The sequence below is a fragment of the Urocampus carinirostris genome, chromosome 11 (genome assembly GCF_059441175.1).
Source record: "Urocampus carinirostris isolate Australia breed hairy pipefish chromosome 11, RoL_Ucar_1.0, whole genome shotgun sequence".
Taxonomy (NCBI): Eukaryota; Metazoa; Chordata; class Actinopteri; order Syngnathiformes; family Syngnathidae; genus Urocampus; species Urocampus carinirostris.
The window spans coordinates 32,158,917-32,175,982 of NC_142359.1; the positions used below are offsets into that span (position 1 = coordinate 32,158,917).

At 37.4% G+C, this 17,066-nt stretch overlaps 1 protein-coding gene across 2 annotated transcripts in view; it reads right to left on the reverse strand.

Moving 5' to 3' along the window:
- Positions 1–9,116: 9,116 nt before the first annotated feature.
- The window catches only part of tafa5a (TAFA chemokine like family member 5a), a 229,258-nt gene continuing 221,308 nt past the window's right edge, over positions 9,117–17,066 (reverse strand). For both annotated transcript variants that reach the window (XM_088348125.1, XM_088348124.1), the window contains exon 5: positions 9,117–10,506. The gene's annotated coding sequence lies outside the window, so the exon portion shown is untranslated. The remainder of the gene's footprint in view (positions 10,507–17,066) is intronic.

The following is a 17,066-nucleotide window of genomic DNA, read 5'->3' on the forward strand; positions in this document are numbered from 1 at the left end:
TTTTATAAAATATTTTTTTTTGTCATTTGTTATGAACATCTGTCGTAAACTACAGAAGAGTCTTAGTATCTGGGATCCATAGAATTTAAACAAAACAAGCAAATAGTGCCGATAGAAGATTACGTTCGGCTGCTTGGAGTGGTCGGTGGCTGTCCTACGTGAAATGGCAACCAGAGCCCCTTGGAGACCCGGGGAAAGCAGACCACACCAAAGTAGATGTTTATCGATTTTGTTTATATTTTTTGGGAGGCCTTCACACAAAGCCGAGCTAAAGACACTCGCAGAGGCCTCGGGTACAACGGCGTAAATTTGCACGAAATTCAGTTCAGCTGTTTCGGAGCTTCTAAGTCAGTGTCTCTAAACTAGTGGGTTAGGACCCAAAAGTGGGTCACCATCCCATTTTTGTTAGTTTGCGGACCTTTGCCCTGGAAAAATAATGTTAAGAAACAGAAAAGGGTCAATTACACTCCCTATAAGTAGATGACGACAGTGTCCTAATCGAAATCGTCTCTCTGTTTATTCATTGATGTAGTCCTAAATGTGTTTGAGAGGGACTATATTTATTTCATGCTGTTTTTTTTTCTTCTTTTTTTTCTGCCTATAATAATGGGAACGTTATGATAAGGGAAAGGAAAGGTGTAAAACGTGTCATCGAGTGGAAGAGGGAAATGATTGCGAAAGACAAACATGATGTACAAGAGTCTGCCCTTGAAGCGCTAATGGAAGGTAAAATGTTTTAAAAATGCTATCTTTTTAGAATATGAACATTTGTTGGTCTGGAGATGGATGGAGATAGTGACCGTACGACCCTAGTGGTTAAGGGATTCAAACCAACCAACCAACCAACCAACCAACCAACCAACCAACCAACCAACCAGCCAGCCAACCAACCAACCAACCAACCAACCAACCAACCAACCAACCAACCAACCAACCAACCAACCATATAAATCTTTACTATCTTCACAATCAAATAATAATTGTTGTTTATAAACATTTAATCACACAAATTCTACAAAAAAGTTCAATGTTTGAATCGACTAGTTCAAATAAAAGCGGTCTTTGTGTTTTCGCAGCACAGGATCAAGATGAGAGACGAAATCAACGGCCGTCTCCAGCCTCCCCAAAGACAACCGCAGTTCGAAGCTGTTAGCGTGCTAATCGCTTCAACCTCGCTCCATTATCAAGCTGCCCTGCCACAGTTCACCGCGAGTCCATAGTTTCTCTTCACGATAAATTGATGAGCGTATCAGGAGAGATGGAGCCAAAACTGATCAGGAGATATTCACCCCTGAATCCCCCCCCCCCGCTGTTATCCGATTTACCATCTAGAGAAGCCCGTTTGTCCACCTGTGATTGTGTCTTTGGTTTTATTATTTTAGCCACCAGGGATTGCTTAACCCCATAAGCATGAAAGCAATCAGAAACCTGAGTGGTTCGAACATCAACTCGGAGACAGAAACAAAAATGGTCCAGTCAAGTCCCCAGCGGAGGAATCTCAGATGATGATGATATCTGGTCTCGTTTATTTTGACCGGCTGGTAAACCCCAGGCTATCAAATTAAGATGAAAAACGCAGATTGCATTGAATGAGCAGTCGGCCATCATGTGTCCAGAAGGTGGATCGCTTGTGACGAAGCGAATCTAGGGCCTATTTGAAATTTTCCGCATGGCCAAACAAGGCCGGGAATAGTAATTACTGAGGCCACTAGAAACATGGCATCCATTCAAAAAGCATAAAACAGACATTTCAACAATCTTCACTTTGAATTTCTTTCTGCAAAAAAAAACCCCAACTATATATATATATATATATATATACATATATATATATATATATATATATATATATATATATATATATATATATATATATATATATATATATATATATATATATATATATATATATATATATATATATATATATATATATATATATATATATATATATATATATATATATATATATATATATATATATATATATATATATATATATATATATATATATATATATATATATATATGTATATATATATATATATATATATATATATATATATATATATATATATATATATATATATATATATATATATATGTATATATACATATAGTGCTACTCCCTGCAACAATCTATTGGCTTAGGGTTATGATTGAAGCTTCAATCGGCTCATTCCTCAAGTATAATAAACTCTTCTTTTTTCTTGATTTTGGGGTTGGGTCGGACTGTATTTGAAACAGACCCTTTCTGACTTTTATCAGTTTCTGTTTACATTCACACAAAAAGGGTGAACGTCCATGTAATCACTCTACACCCCTCCTCCCTCCTTTTCTGCTTCCTTATATGATGCGAGTCCCGGAACAGCAGTGCTAAAAGTAAAATAAAAGCAAATAGGTGTGGCGAAAAAAAAAGCTTTTAAAACATAGAAAAGATAATATTCTACTTTTAACTTTTTAAAGTCACCTCAAACAACACACCACAGATTAAAGAGCTATTTACTGCAGCACTATTCTCAATGAAATCCTTATTTCAGTCGTTTTAAAGTCTCTGCTTTGTTCCAAGTGATATCAGTCTTGCTAAGGGGAAGGTCTTGAGTCCCTGGATCAGGGATCCCCAACATTTTGCTAGCTGTGAGCTACTTTTTGTTACTAATTAGTACAATTAGCAACGAGTTTTGTATCCATTTCCAAAATAACATCAGTTTACTAATACATTGTTACTATATTATTTACAGGGTATTTAGTGTTTGCTGCTGACACTGCGATCGTGGGATGTATCAGAAGTGGGCAGGAGGAGTAGTACAGGAAATTGATTCAGGACTTTGTCCAGTGGAGCGACGCAAACCACCTGCACCTGAACACCACCAAGACCAGGGAGATGGTGGTGGACTTCAGGAGAACTAGAACTCACCCGGTTCCCGTAACCATTAAAGGAGAATGTGTAGAATTTGTCCAGACCTACAAATACCTGGGTGTGCAGCTGGACAACAAACTGGACTGCCTGCCAACACAGAAGCTCTATGTCGGAAAGGTCAAAGCCGACTTTACTTCCTCATCTGCAAAAAGCTCCTGAAAATATTCTATGAGACTGTTGTGGCAAGCGCCCTCTTCTATGCGGCAGCGTGTTGGGGGGGGGCAGCGTCATGAAGAAGGATGCCTCACGTCTCAATAAACTGGCGAGGAAAGCGAGCTCTGTTGTGGGCACAGAGCTGGACAGCCTGACAACAGTAGCTGAGAGACGGGCACTGAAAAAGCTGCGGTCAATCATGGGCAATTCATCACATCCACTACACAGCATTATATCCAGACAGAAGAGCAGCTTCAGCGACAGACTTCTGTCACTGTCTTGTACCGTGGACAGACTGAAGAGATCTTTTCTTCCTCATGCCATGAGGCTCTTTAACTCCACCCGGCAGAGTAAAGGCCCACATTAAACCACACCCCCTACATTGCATATCACCGAATTTTATTGCAATATGTATTCTGTGTAGCTCTATCTAGATACTCTATAGAACACGCTTCAGTGGGTATTAGCACGTCACATTGGGTATCTGTATATTGTATTCTTTTTGCTTTATTATTGTATTGTTTCTCAGCACAGGGATGCTGCTGGAAATGTGAATTTCCCTGCGGGGATGGAAAAAAGTATCTATCTACCTATCTATCTATTTAGTGGACGTTGAATTAAATAGACCCAGTCAACCACTGATAAAACATTTTACTAGGAAATCACAATGACCCAGCACTAGTTAGCTATTCAGAACCGGTCCGCAAGCTGTCCTGTCTCAGCTGTCCTTGGGAGAACCCTGATGTCTTAAACACAGAAGCAAAATTCCTTGACTTCTTGGGTAAAATACGGATCTCTTAAGATAGATTTCACTGAACTTCTCGCACCTCAATCCTGAAAAGACGGAAATGTTAATTATTGGTCCATCTAAATGTCGTGACTTGTTCTCAAAAAATGCTCCGAACATTGACAAATGTAATATCAACTAGAGTGACTCAGTCAAAAATCTAGGTTTCACATCTGACCCCAATTAAGAACTTTACAAGAACAGCTTTTTTTCCATCTTCGCCCTATGCTATCCCAGTCCAATGCGGAGATTATAATTCATGCGTTTATTACATTTGCGGTCTCCAGAAGTCCAAAACCCAGATCGTGCAGCTGGTACAAAATGCTGCAGCGAGGCTTTTAACTAAGACAAGAAAGTTTGATCACATTACCCCAATTTTAGCTAACCTGCATTGGCTCCCTGTTGGTTTAAGATTTGATTTTATGCTTCTGTTGGTATTATTTAAAATTATCCATGGACATGCATGCTCTCTCATATGTTTCAGATTTAATTTCCCCCTATGTTCTGGTCCGGAACCTTCACTCTGAAAATGCAGGCTTACTGGTGATCCCAAGAGCCAAGAAGAGATCCACAGGTTTGAGAGCCTTCTTCATTTGGACCCCGGTGCTGTGGAATGCTCTGCCCTCGATTAGCAACCTCAGTGGAACTGTTTGAATCCAGGCTTAAAATACACTTATATTCCATACTTTATGAATGACCTATATTTCATGTTGATGATATCTGTGTATTGTTTGTTAATATTATATTCATTGCAACCTGGTTATCCTTTTTTATTTTATTTTTTATTTAATGTTATACTTTAAATATTATATATCTTATTCGTATTGTTTGTTAATGCAACATCTATTCCATCCTGGTCATCCTGAAAGGGGGATTACCTCATGGGCGGTCCTTTCTCAAGGTTCCTTTATTTTTCTAATGCTGAGGTTTTTGAGTTTTTCCTTGCCCTCATGGAGGTTTGTAATTGTAGTCTGTAGTTTGCGAAAATCTGTGCAGCCCTTTGAGACTCCTTGATAATGGGTTCTGAGGGAAAAAAAAAACACTGAGAATAATTATCAAGTTGAATAAGGAAATTATCGCAAAATACGATTGTCTAACGGTATTTTAATTATTTATATATTCTTTTTAAACTTATTGATCTTACTCATTCAAACATTTAAATACTTATCATTTTATGGTACATGTTTTATGAATATCTTTCTGTTTTTGAACGTATTCAAAAAAAAATACCACTATTTTCTACAGAAAAAAAATGTCTCCGTACTCGAATAATTACAGGTTTGAACATCGATCCTTGATGTACTATTGTCAAATACCAAGTACCATACATTTTTTTAACGATATTATTATATAATAACATATCATAACATTTATAATATATAAAACAAGAAAATAGTACTTGAAGTACATTGGTTTTACATTGTTGTTAAACAATGGTATAAACAGGAATTAAACCCAGGTTGCAGCAGTGTTAGCACCTAACCTTTTAATCACTGGACCACCAGTGAAACAGATGACATATGAAAAGGCAATAGAGTAATATGTCATTATCACTCTACTTTTACGATGGCATTCATCTTTGGTACTGTAAAAAGAGTGTTATTAAGAGATTAATGCGTCTTCATGTGTCATGTACATCACTGGTAGTCAAGTGTTTAGGAATTGGTGCGCTCACTTCCTGACCCGTGTTTGATTCCACTTGCATCCAACCACAACGTTTGAGCTGAGAAAAATTAAATACGTTTTTATACAGTTTTAAAAAAAATTGGGGTGAGTGTTATACATTAGCATGCGTTATAGACCAATAAATACGGTATATCATATATATATATATATATATATATATATATATATATATATATATATATATATATATATATATATATATATATATATATATATATATATATATATATATATATATATATATATATATATATATATATATATATATATATATATATATTTTTTTTAAGTAACATTAAAAATCTATACTTCACATAAGCAATCTGTCATTTTTTTATTGTACTAGAGACGTATAGTTAAAATGTAGTAAAATAGTACAAACAAAATCTAAAATAAAAAACATGAATACCCTTCTCAATTTTTTTTCTATTTAACTAGGCTGCCATTGACGCCAAAGGATGTCATTGATCTATTTTAGCGCTGCTAGCAGCTAATGAGTCAAGAGGAGCCCTGACATTGGAAAAGTGGGTTGTGTAGCAGAGCGGTGAGTCGGGTCACGCCCGCGCTAGCTATGCGGGCACGCTAGCTGCACTTGGACGCCGTGCCGTCCTGCCGGGCTCGGGTGCAGGTCGGTGGCCATAATCAAAGCTGACAGCATGTAAATGAGGTTTTGAAGGAGCTGCTGAAAAGATGGTCATGATTTTTTCCTTTTTTTTTCTTCCTTTTTTTTATCTAATTCACCGGTTTAGTGTCAGCTGCCAAGAGATGGGGGAGGTGAGTTTCCTTTTTTTTTTTTTTTTTTTAAATCTGTACCCTTTGATAACCGATCAGTGTACCTTCAGGCATGTCTTTCTCCATCTTTTGACATTATTGTCCATTGATCCATTTTTTGCAATTCAATCAAATTTTGGACTCAAAGAAAGACTCTTATTGTGAAATATTAATAACAGTTTTTTCTGTGTGATAAGGCAAACCTGATTATAAGGCGTACACCGCAAAGCGATCTTTTTTAGTGTATAAGGCACACTGAAATATAAGGAGCATGGGACTAAAACTTCAGTAAGGGCGAGGGTTGCACAAAAGAAATGAAAACATACCATATTTCCGCATTGAATGGTCAGATAAATATATCACTGATTTTAATTGCATAACATTGGGTGCAAGGGGCATCATACCGGTGTTGCAGCGAGCAGCGTGACGGATCGTGTCCACTATACCACTAGGGATGCAAATGACACATGAAAAGGGATCGGGTTCTATTCTATCGTCACAATAATTTTGGTCACAGTACTCAAAATGCTGATGTTGTTATTGGGCCACTAAAATGCAGTACTTTCTCACTGACTCAGAATGTCTTTAACAAGCGCACAAGATTCTGAACTGAATGAAGACAAAGACATTGTGGGAAGTAATTCGGTCATCTTGACAGACATACATAAACGCATGGCCGCATATATTCAAATCACTTTTTACTTACAATGCTGACTTTGAGCAAAGAAAAAGTATAACAACTTATTTTTTACTCACTGTTTTCTCATTTTCCTAACATATCAGCAGTTCTGCCTACCAATCGAGACATCTTACAAATGCCCAGTATACATGCAGACGTGATGTCATTTTCTGGAAAATGTGCATGTTTTCGTCATACCTATGACATTGAAAGAGGTGAGTTTTCTCCACCTGGTCTCGAAACGGGGACCTTTCGCTTGTTAAGCGAATGTGCTAACCACTGCTCTACTGAAACATGTTGCATTATTTGAATATATTTGAAAAATATCAGATCAGCCTGCAGAAGGATGTGTCGACAGGGTATCTACAGAACACTGGTACTGTGACTAAAATAGTGTAACAATGCCTTTTCATGTGTTGTCTTCATCCCTAGTGGTCTAGTAAATAGGATCCAGTGCTCTCGCTGCGGAGATCCGGGTTTACCTCCCGTTTTATCCGATGTCGTCTAATTGTGGGCAACTATCCATGTCCTTAGCGGATGATGGACAGGATTCAGAGCTCTTACCATGGCTATTTGGTTCGATTCCCGTCGCTTCCATTTCTCTGCAATCATAGTCAGCGATAAAATGTATTGTCTGATCAATAATTGCACAAACATATAGCATATAGCATATATGGTGCAACAGATTATAAAGCTAATTAAGTTATTTTTGGGTGCGCTTTTTAATCTGGAAAATATGGTATATGGCAAATATGTCAATGTGTTTACATTATTTTAGCTGCACACAAAACACAAAAATCTTGCAGACCTGATGGAAATAAATGATAATGACCTACTCTAGTTATGCTAACGTATGCCCATACGAAAAAAATAAAAAATAAATAAATAACCAAGTTTTGGGTGAAAAATGAACCAACCAAATACTTGACCCATAATCCTGCGCTGTTTTGATGGAAAAAAAAATGTAATGTGTTAGTTTTTGTGTACCAAAGAAACAACGTTTTATTTATTTTTTTATCTTTAAATACATAAATTATCTTCATCATTATTTTTCTAAAAATATAATGATTTAATAATCTAATGATAAACATAAAAGTATAATAATCTAATAATATAATGATAAAATAATATATTAAGGTGGCACTAATTTACCATCTCAATTTTGCTTCTACATTGTACATTTTCTAACCTTAACTTTAAATACATTGCATCATAAGTACTTAATTGCAGAAGTATTATATAAAATATATTATCTTTTTTGCTATTATATCACTTTCTAGTTAATGAAGACATTTTGATCTGCTCAACTGGAACAATGAAGTCCAAGCAGAGGGCATAATTATTGTGTGGTGCTCTCAAATGGTCTCAGTGGTCCTCCAATTGGTGACATCTCTCATCATCGGCAACAAAGGAAATCGTAATTGCGAGCTGTCATGGTGCCGACGCAAAGGAGCATACTGCCAATCGTTGCCAAGATTAGAGGCGGAGCTTTTTCCCTGTACCGATAGCAAAGACGCTGAGAAAGCAAGACATTACCACTTTTGTAATAATTACATTTTGTTTTGTTTCAATGGGGACGTTTACATGCGAATATTCGGATAATGCAAAGCGCTTACGATAATCTGACTAATGTGTAGAATATGACGGCATATGTCACTGTATTGTATCGTGCAATCAAAAATGCGTTCTTAAAAGCACAAGAAAGAACACAAACTATGGAGACTCAAGTTGAGCAAACTGCAAACTATTTTTGGTTTTCACCGTTTTTTGATTCCCACGCACTTTAGGGCTGATCTGTTGTATGTAACCTTGAAGGTTCTATTGTCTTATTTTGCCTTATAAAGGAACTCTATGAGCTGCTCCTTTTGAACAAAATAACTAATAGATCCTTTTACCTCACTAATACTATGCACTTATCTAATTGTTTGGGGCTGAGGTGTGCACCAAATCATAATCCCTTGACTCACTATCAGCCCCTGCCGTGAAGCAAGATAATTGCACTCTGCATCTGCAGACGATACATGCTAAATTTATAAATAATATTCATAATATAATGTAAAAAAGAAAATCCGAAAATTGTGAAGTTCAATGAGAAAGAACATTAACACTGAATAAAAATAACTATTTGATATAGTTTTAATTTTATATTTCAATGATGACAGGTGAGGAACAGCCTCTCTTGACTGCATGTCACTGATGTAAACATAGTCAATGACTCAATTCCTCAATGGATCTCTGGATTTTCCATGACCGTGTCATCTCGGGATCAGGTCCGATGTGTTCTAAGACCGAAGACCACATTGATTTAAATTTTCAAGTGAAATTTCTTTCATAGTATTTAATTTATTCTTAAAATATTCCATGATTTAGAAAAGCACTGTATGTCAATGACCGTTATATCTCTGCCGCGCTCTGGTTCCACCTCTCGGTTCCGCCCGACTGTTGTGCCAACCAACACAAGCACAGAAATAAATTAGGAGATCAAAAGCCATCGAGAGGAAAACAGCCTGAATTTTACATTGTGTACAATACAATATCATAGCAAATTAGCAGTCTTCGATAGCTACTGCACATTTACAATGTAAAGTCGGCGGCGGAGTCAGTCCCCAGGTTTTTATGTTATTTTTCATTTTCTTTTTTCGCTGGACGGTGACTCAGAAATGAGCATGAAAATAAAGCGGCTAGCGAGAACAGAAAAAAAAAAACCCGAGCGAGACTACGAGCGCCAGCGGTCATGAGAACAACAGCTCACATCCTAAGTGTCGTTGTGACCACAAGTCCAATGAGCTTCTCTACAAAGGTACAACATATAAAAACTGTTAAATATATAACTTTTAGGGCCTTTCAAAATACATTTAAGGACATTTCTGTGCGCAGTCTTTTTTTTTTTTTTTTAACACGCCAAGGCCAGGTAGCCAGACCATTTTTTTCGTGATACACAGTCATATGTAAGTAATACCTATCACTCCAGTTCCAAAGTTCAATGTTAGGCTCAGTCTGAGGAAAGAAAAAAGTCAAAAGCAATCCTTGGATCAGGTCCCTTGATGGGGGCACGAGTGTCAAGTGTTTAAGTCCTAGTGCATGTGTTCTTTTGCTCTTTGGTCTATAAAAAAATAAGAGAAGTCTCCTCCGGCAGAAGGCTTATTCACAGATCCAAACTCCCCGCTGATGTTCGAAAAAGGTAAGGAAAATGGTCGACTTGGGTCAAAGCGGGGACGGTTCTTGGAGGACCACCTGTGAGATATCATCTGAACCCTCCACGGCGGCAGAAGAGAGTTGCTAATTGGACGGAGCAGGCAGAAGAGGAGAGCAGGCGACAAAGTTGACCCGATGACAAACACACACCTGGTGCGAGGAGTCTGTAAGCCTGCAGGTGGCGCTAGCAGGCAAGATTGTTGTTCTGTGGGACGTTAAAACCAAAGTCGTGGTGAGGTTAGTGAGGGCTGGTGTTGGAGTTCTCAAGGTTTTTGCACTTATTCCCGTTATTGTGTTCCGGTGGTGTTAGAAGACCTGCCACCAAGGATGACACACAAAACAAACAAGCAAGTTGTTAGGAAAATCATTAATAAACTGCAGTTTTTAATAAAATGTATTCACCTCACATCGTTTTTTTTCAAAGCATTTCTTAATGACATTTTCCTCTCTAAACAACGTGAACAATTTCCCCTGCCCATAAACTTCAAACTTTGCTGTGTTTGTGTTTATTAAGAACTAAAATGTCGTAACATTTTTAGTCTGCTATTGGTTTGCATCTTGGCATCATAAAAAATGCCATATGCAATTGGCTGAACTACCTCCCACAATGCCCTCATTGATTAAGGACTTGTCCTTAAGCAAGAAATTGTGCGTCGGTGATACAATCCTATATTGTTGATACAGTTATCACTTACTGTAATGCAGTTTACCTTTCACAGTTTTGCTACTTCGCGGATTTTCATTATGCATTGAGATCTCCTAAGACAGGGGTAGGGAACCTACGTGTTGGGAGCCATATATGGCTCTTTTCATGAGTACGTATGGCTCCGAAATAAAATGTAACTATTGCACATCTCTCTGTGGCGTTCCAAAGTCAAGTGATTTCCTCCCAATTTTGGTCCATATAAAGCCGAAGCAACTTCAATGCAGAAGTTCGATAAGAAACCATTTAAACTGATAAATAAAAACGCTGGCAAAGGACTTTGATTGGGTGAGCAGTACAGGTGGGCATATCCCTGCACACAGCGCAAGGCACTTCCTTCTCTCTCTCACTCAGTGCAGTCTACACCGAAAGTGAATATGAAGATATGCTTTTAGTTTGCAGTAATTTGTGACATTTTTACAAAAGAACTTTGCATGGCCATTGTTTTGAAACCGTTATTAAGGACAGATTTCATGGAAAAAAATTGCCTCAAGACTTTTAACTGAAAAATTGTAAATGGTATATTTACACTGATTTTGGAGACAGGATTTTGGCATTAATAGCATTTCATACATTTGATTAAATCATCAAATGATACACAGTGAAATAAAATGTGCAGAAGAATTAGCTTTTGTCTAGAGAGTGTGTTTCGCAGTTTTTCCAATTTTGTCCGAAAATATATGATGTGGCTCTCTCAATTTCTTTTTAGAACATGTTTTGCTTTTATGGCTCTTTGGGTCAAAAAGGTTCCTGACCCCTGTCCTAAGAGAAAAGGTATTGGGGAGAAAAAATACAAATACGTACAGGCAGAGTATATTGGACTCCTATTTGTAGAACCAATGTTTGGGCCTGTAAAAAGGATTTGTTCTTTGGTGTCAGCGTTTGATAAATTGTATAATATTTGTCAAGGTTTGTACTTCACAGAATTTGCCTTGCAGATCTCAAGTTATTTTGGGTATGTAACCCCTGTGATAAACAAGGGTTCACTGTATTGTATTTCCTCATTATTGGTCCAAAGACTTGCAGAGGTGCAAAGGGGGGAAGCAAAAATATAATAACCATGTGAATGAAGCTTTTAATTTTCAAGAAATGCAAAAAAGGCAAATGCATTGCTAGCCTCGCTATCTGGCCAGTAACCAATCAATGGAAATCGACCAGCGCAAGTCAGGTCACACCAGAAGTACATAAAATGTATTTTTCCTTATCATGTATATTTATTTTGGATGTTATTTAATCTTGCATGTGTAAATTACACATAAGCAGTACTAACTCCGGTTTAATGGAAAGGTTTGTTTTGAAGAAAAGACATTCAGTATGAAACCATTAATTTGCACTGAAAAAAAGTAAAAGTTTAGATTTTGAAATTTCGATGACAATCATTCTTGAAAAAGAAAGAGGGCACAAAAATGTAATTACCATGCATTCCACTAGAGGGCGCTTGTTCACAAATTCCTGTATCATAAGAAACATTTTTGACGATCCCTGTATTGTGATACTTTCACATTCAGAGCTTGTTTGCTTCACGGAAACTTGGTTCATTGTGTAGAATTATGGTAGCGTATTATATTCGCTGAAAAATTGGGACCATTTAAAAGAGAAAAAAGGATAAGAAGGCACTCCAGAAACGGAACAAAGACTCCAAAAAGCAACAGTAGCATTTTTGTTGGATAAATTCCGCCACTGTGTAATAGATTGGGGACTTAACTTGATTTGTGCGTGCACATGTTGAAGTATGGTTAGTCGATTATTATTATTGACCAACTGTTTTTCCTGTTATAAATTAAATGAATTATATTGTCAAAAGAAAAGAAAATCAAATCATTTATCCTTCCAAAAGGCGTTTGTTCTGCCCCCCAAAAGTTAATTTAAGTTTACTGTATTTTACAGGAAATTATGTCACATTAGGAGCTATATTAGTTCAGTCTAGACAGACATTTCTGGCACCAGGAATCAACACTGCAAAATCACTTCAGTTTTGGTCAAACGTTTACATACACTTGTAAAGAACATACTGTAATTAAATGGCTCTCTTGAGTTTCTAGTTATTTCTAAAACTTGGATTTTTCTCTGATAGAGTTTTTGGAACAGTGAGTTCTTTGTCAAAAAAACATTCATGAGGTTTGGTTCTTTTATGACTTTACTGTATTATGGGTTAACAGAAAAAAGGTTAAACATATAAATACAGTGACACGAATTAGCAATTTCGGTGACTTAGAACATTGAGTCAGTGAAATGAGCATCATAGCACGGCCTCTTTCATTCTATTCTAAGGTATATTCTATTGTATTTTATTCTCTTAACCTCTTGTGACTTCTCTTGAGTCAATTTAAATAGAAATTATTGGATGAAAACGCCTACAAAAGCTACAATGGGAAAGTCACAGGAGCTCAGCATGGATCTGAAAAAGCGAATCTTTGACTTAAAGTAGTCAAGAAAGTCACTTGGAGCCATTTTAAAGCAACTGCAGGTCCCAAGAGCAACATTGCAAACAATATTTTGTAATTATAACGTGCATGGCACTGTTTTGTCACTGCCACAATCAGGAAGAAAATGCAAGCTGTTATCTGCTGCTGGGAGAAAATTGATCAGGAGAATCATCAAAAAGCAGATCTGCCAAGAATTAGAAGCTGCTGGAACACAGGTGTCAGTGTCCACAGTCAAGCATGTTTTGCATCTCCATAGACTGAGGCTGCCATGCACGAAGGAAGCCCTTTCTCCCAAAGCATCACCTTAAGGCTCGACTGAAGTTTGCTGCTGATCACATGGAATGGAATGGTTAAATCAGGCTAGAATTAAGGTTTTAGAATGTTCTTCCCAAAGTCCTGACTTAAACCCCTTTGAAAACTTGCTGAAGAAACGCGTCCATGTCAGAAAGCCATCAAATTGAACTGAAATGCACCAATCTGTCAAGAGGAGTGAGCTAAGATTCAACCAGAAGCTTACCAGAAGCTTGTGGGTGGCTACCAAAAGCGCCAAATTGAAGTGAAAATGGCCATGGGACATGTTACCAAATATTAGCGCTGCGGTATGTATATTTTTGTCCCAGCAGATTTGATTACTTTTTCTGTTAACCCATAATAAAGATGTAAAATAACCAAACCTTATGGATGTTTTTGTGACAAAGAACTATCTGTTCCAAACACTTTATCAAAAAAAAAAAAAAAAATCAAAATTGTAGAAATCACTGGAAACTCAAGAGAGCCATGACAGTCTGTTATTCACAAGTATATGTACACTTTTGACCACAACTAAAACTACATTTCAATTTTACTCTATTTTGAATAAAAGTGTAGCTTGGACGCCAGTTTTGAATCAGCACTTTATTCTAAGAGGTGTTAAGGTACTGCAAATTTGTGTACTACAGACACATGGACACACACACACATATACACACACACAAGGAGATAAGAACAGTGTCTGAAATATTTTCAAACGTCACCGTGGCTTTTTATAATTAAAGCGCATGCGTTGTGAAAAAGAGCAGCTTGCTGTTTTCCCTTATACTGTACACTGGAAAATTCCTCAAGCATGTTTCAAAATAATCATAAATATTTGATACTCAACACCTTTGGTACTGTTCCGTTTTCCTCCAAAAACTACCTCTTCACACCTGATGCCAAAAGCTGAATACCAAGTGTCAGTGGTGTCGAACGCCAAATGTACGTTGGGCTTGAAATGATGTTCAAATGTTTTGGTGTGGATTGAGAGATGAAAGGATTAATACAGGTGTCGGCCATTGTAAACATTTTTAGCCCCGGCCAGCATGCGGATTACCGTCGGCACTACCGCCGGCTCTGCTGGGAAATACGACAACCGCAGTCAACGATGCCGGACTGAAATGAAATGCAAATAGCCGGCAGTGAAACGGTTTTGTTTTCTGTAAACGGCCACGTTGTTAGACGGGGCGTTCAACCGTGGTCATTTTCTTCAATTCCCACAATGCTCCTCTTTCCTTCTTACCCGCGTTGTGGCAAACAACCTCCCATTTATCTCCCTCGCACAAAAATCTCATCACAGGGGAAATACAAGTCTCCCATTAAAAGAGGAAGCAATGTCACATGAATATCAGATAAATTTGGCCTATGAATAAAATCCATAGGCTTTAGGTGATTACCTGAGGTTTTATCGAGAAAGCGCTGTATTACTCCATTTTATACCTTACGAGGGCCGACGACAGGATGCAGTTTTGAGGCAAACGAGAGAGGGAAGAACTGACAAACTTTAGGTACTCCCCGAGAGCGCTGCGTCAAAGAGTACGTTTCTTCATAGGTTCGAGACAACTCAATCCATGGCAAGTTTTTTGAAGTTTTTTCCGTTTTGGTGCAAACTAAAAAACGGGCAGCAACTGCCGGAACGTGGGTTTGGGTCATGAACTCGAATTGAATCTTTTTCATTCCTTACATATCCACGAAAATTGAGATGAAGGAGTAAAACCTACTCGTAAGTATGTATGAAGATTACCGCGTAAAATCATTCAACCTTATAAAAACAATTGACAATGTGTATCAGTGAAAAGATCTTAAGCCCGAGCCCAACCTGAAATCCTGTTAGAACTAGGCCTAAAACGTTAACCATTACGTTCGGGTTCCGGCCGGGCGAGGCTTCTCTCTCGCTGACTTTATTTGATTTTTTGAATTATCCACCTGTCATTTTTTTGTGTGTCGAGCTGTGGAGCTTTCGTGCGATGAATTCAGTCCCCCTCTTGGGCAAACAGCCAGCGTTAGCAGCAAACTCCTCAATTGCGCGACACAAAGAAAAAAAGCATGAAACAATGAAAGGTCTGTTATTTCTTTAAAAAGTCAGCAAGGGAGAAGGTTGTGTCTTCAAAAATAAGAAATAAAAATTCTGGATTTTTTCAGGTTATGTAGCTATTATCAAGTTAATTAGTTAGTTAGTTAGTTGGGCTTCGGCCAGGTTGGGATTTAATTCCCGCGGGCCCGGGTCAGGTCGGGCTGGATTTTTTAGGCCCAACCCTACTTGTAGTGTGTATATATTAAAAGGAATTAAGATTAATTTTCAAACCAAAACTAAGAATGAAAAAAATATTTAATTTATGAAACTTTTTTTGAAAGGACGCTTAAAAATACAACAGTATATATATATATATATATATATATATATATATATATATATATATATATATATATATTTAGAGAGAGAGATTAAAATGCTAAGCACAATATATGAAACATATTTGTAGGTCGAGAAATTCTTATTTATTTTACATAAAATGAACATCGCCTGGATGAAGTTGAAATAATTGTTTGCCATGTCACTACTAAGGGTACCCAACATTGCGAAAGGCTGGGCGGAAAAATTTAGAATAATAATCGTGTGGCTGGTCACTTTGAGTCACTGTAGTTTGTATTCCCCTTTGTGCTTTGAAGCACTACACAATACAGCAATATTTAGTGGTCAGATAATACACATTGTCCATTTAAATTAAACAAAACCACATGGCAGAAGTAAAGCTAAGCTAGGTGGCAGAGCATGTGAGGCTAAAAGCTAAGTTAAGTGCTATAGCTAAGCAAGTAAATTAAGCCATGTGGTGCAAAAACTTCGCTATGCATCATGGGCAAGCTGTGTGGTATAGTATTCGAACTGCAAGACAATCATTTCAATAAAAATCATGCTAACAGTACAGATTCAAATACTAAATTAGACAAAGTTTTGACAAATTGAGTCAACCATTATTATTGCTAATCCAGTTTTAGAGGCACATGGCTACAGTATTGGTGGTCCCTTAGATTGCGGATCAAAAAATCTTTGGCTGAAATCCAGTTGCCCCCTTTAAACTTTTCATTAAACTACATGCCAGGCATGTCTGAGTAAGTTGACATCAAAGCATTGGTTAGAAGGACCTCAAGCTTGTTCCCGTTTTTTCTTGCCTGAAAATGGTAAGAGTAAGAAGCGGCCTGTTTCTGACCCACACCCCCAAAAAATGAAAATGAATAGTTTATTAGTACTTTAGGAATGAGCGGACTCAAGGCTGCGATCATGACTTAAAGCCTGGAGATGGCGGCAAAGAGTAGCAAAACTTCAAGTTGCTATTGATGATAATGAAGATTATCTTGAATCTTGCATTGATATTTTCTCTGTGTGCTTACTTGTACTTCCACGTTTTGGTGACTGGTACTTGCCGGTTATGGTGATTTAATTTCAAAGTTAACAG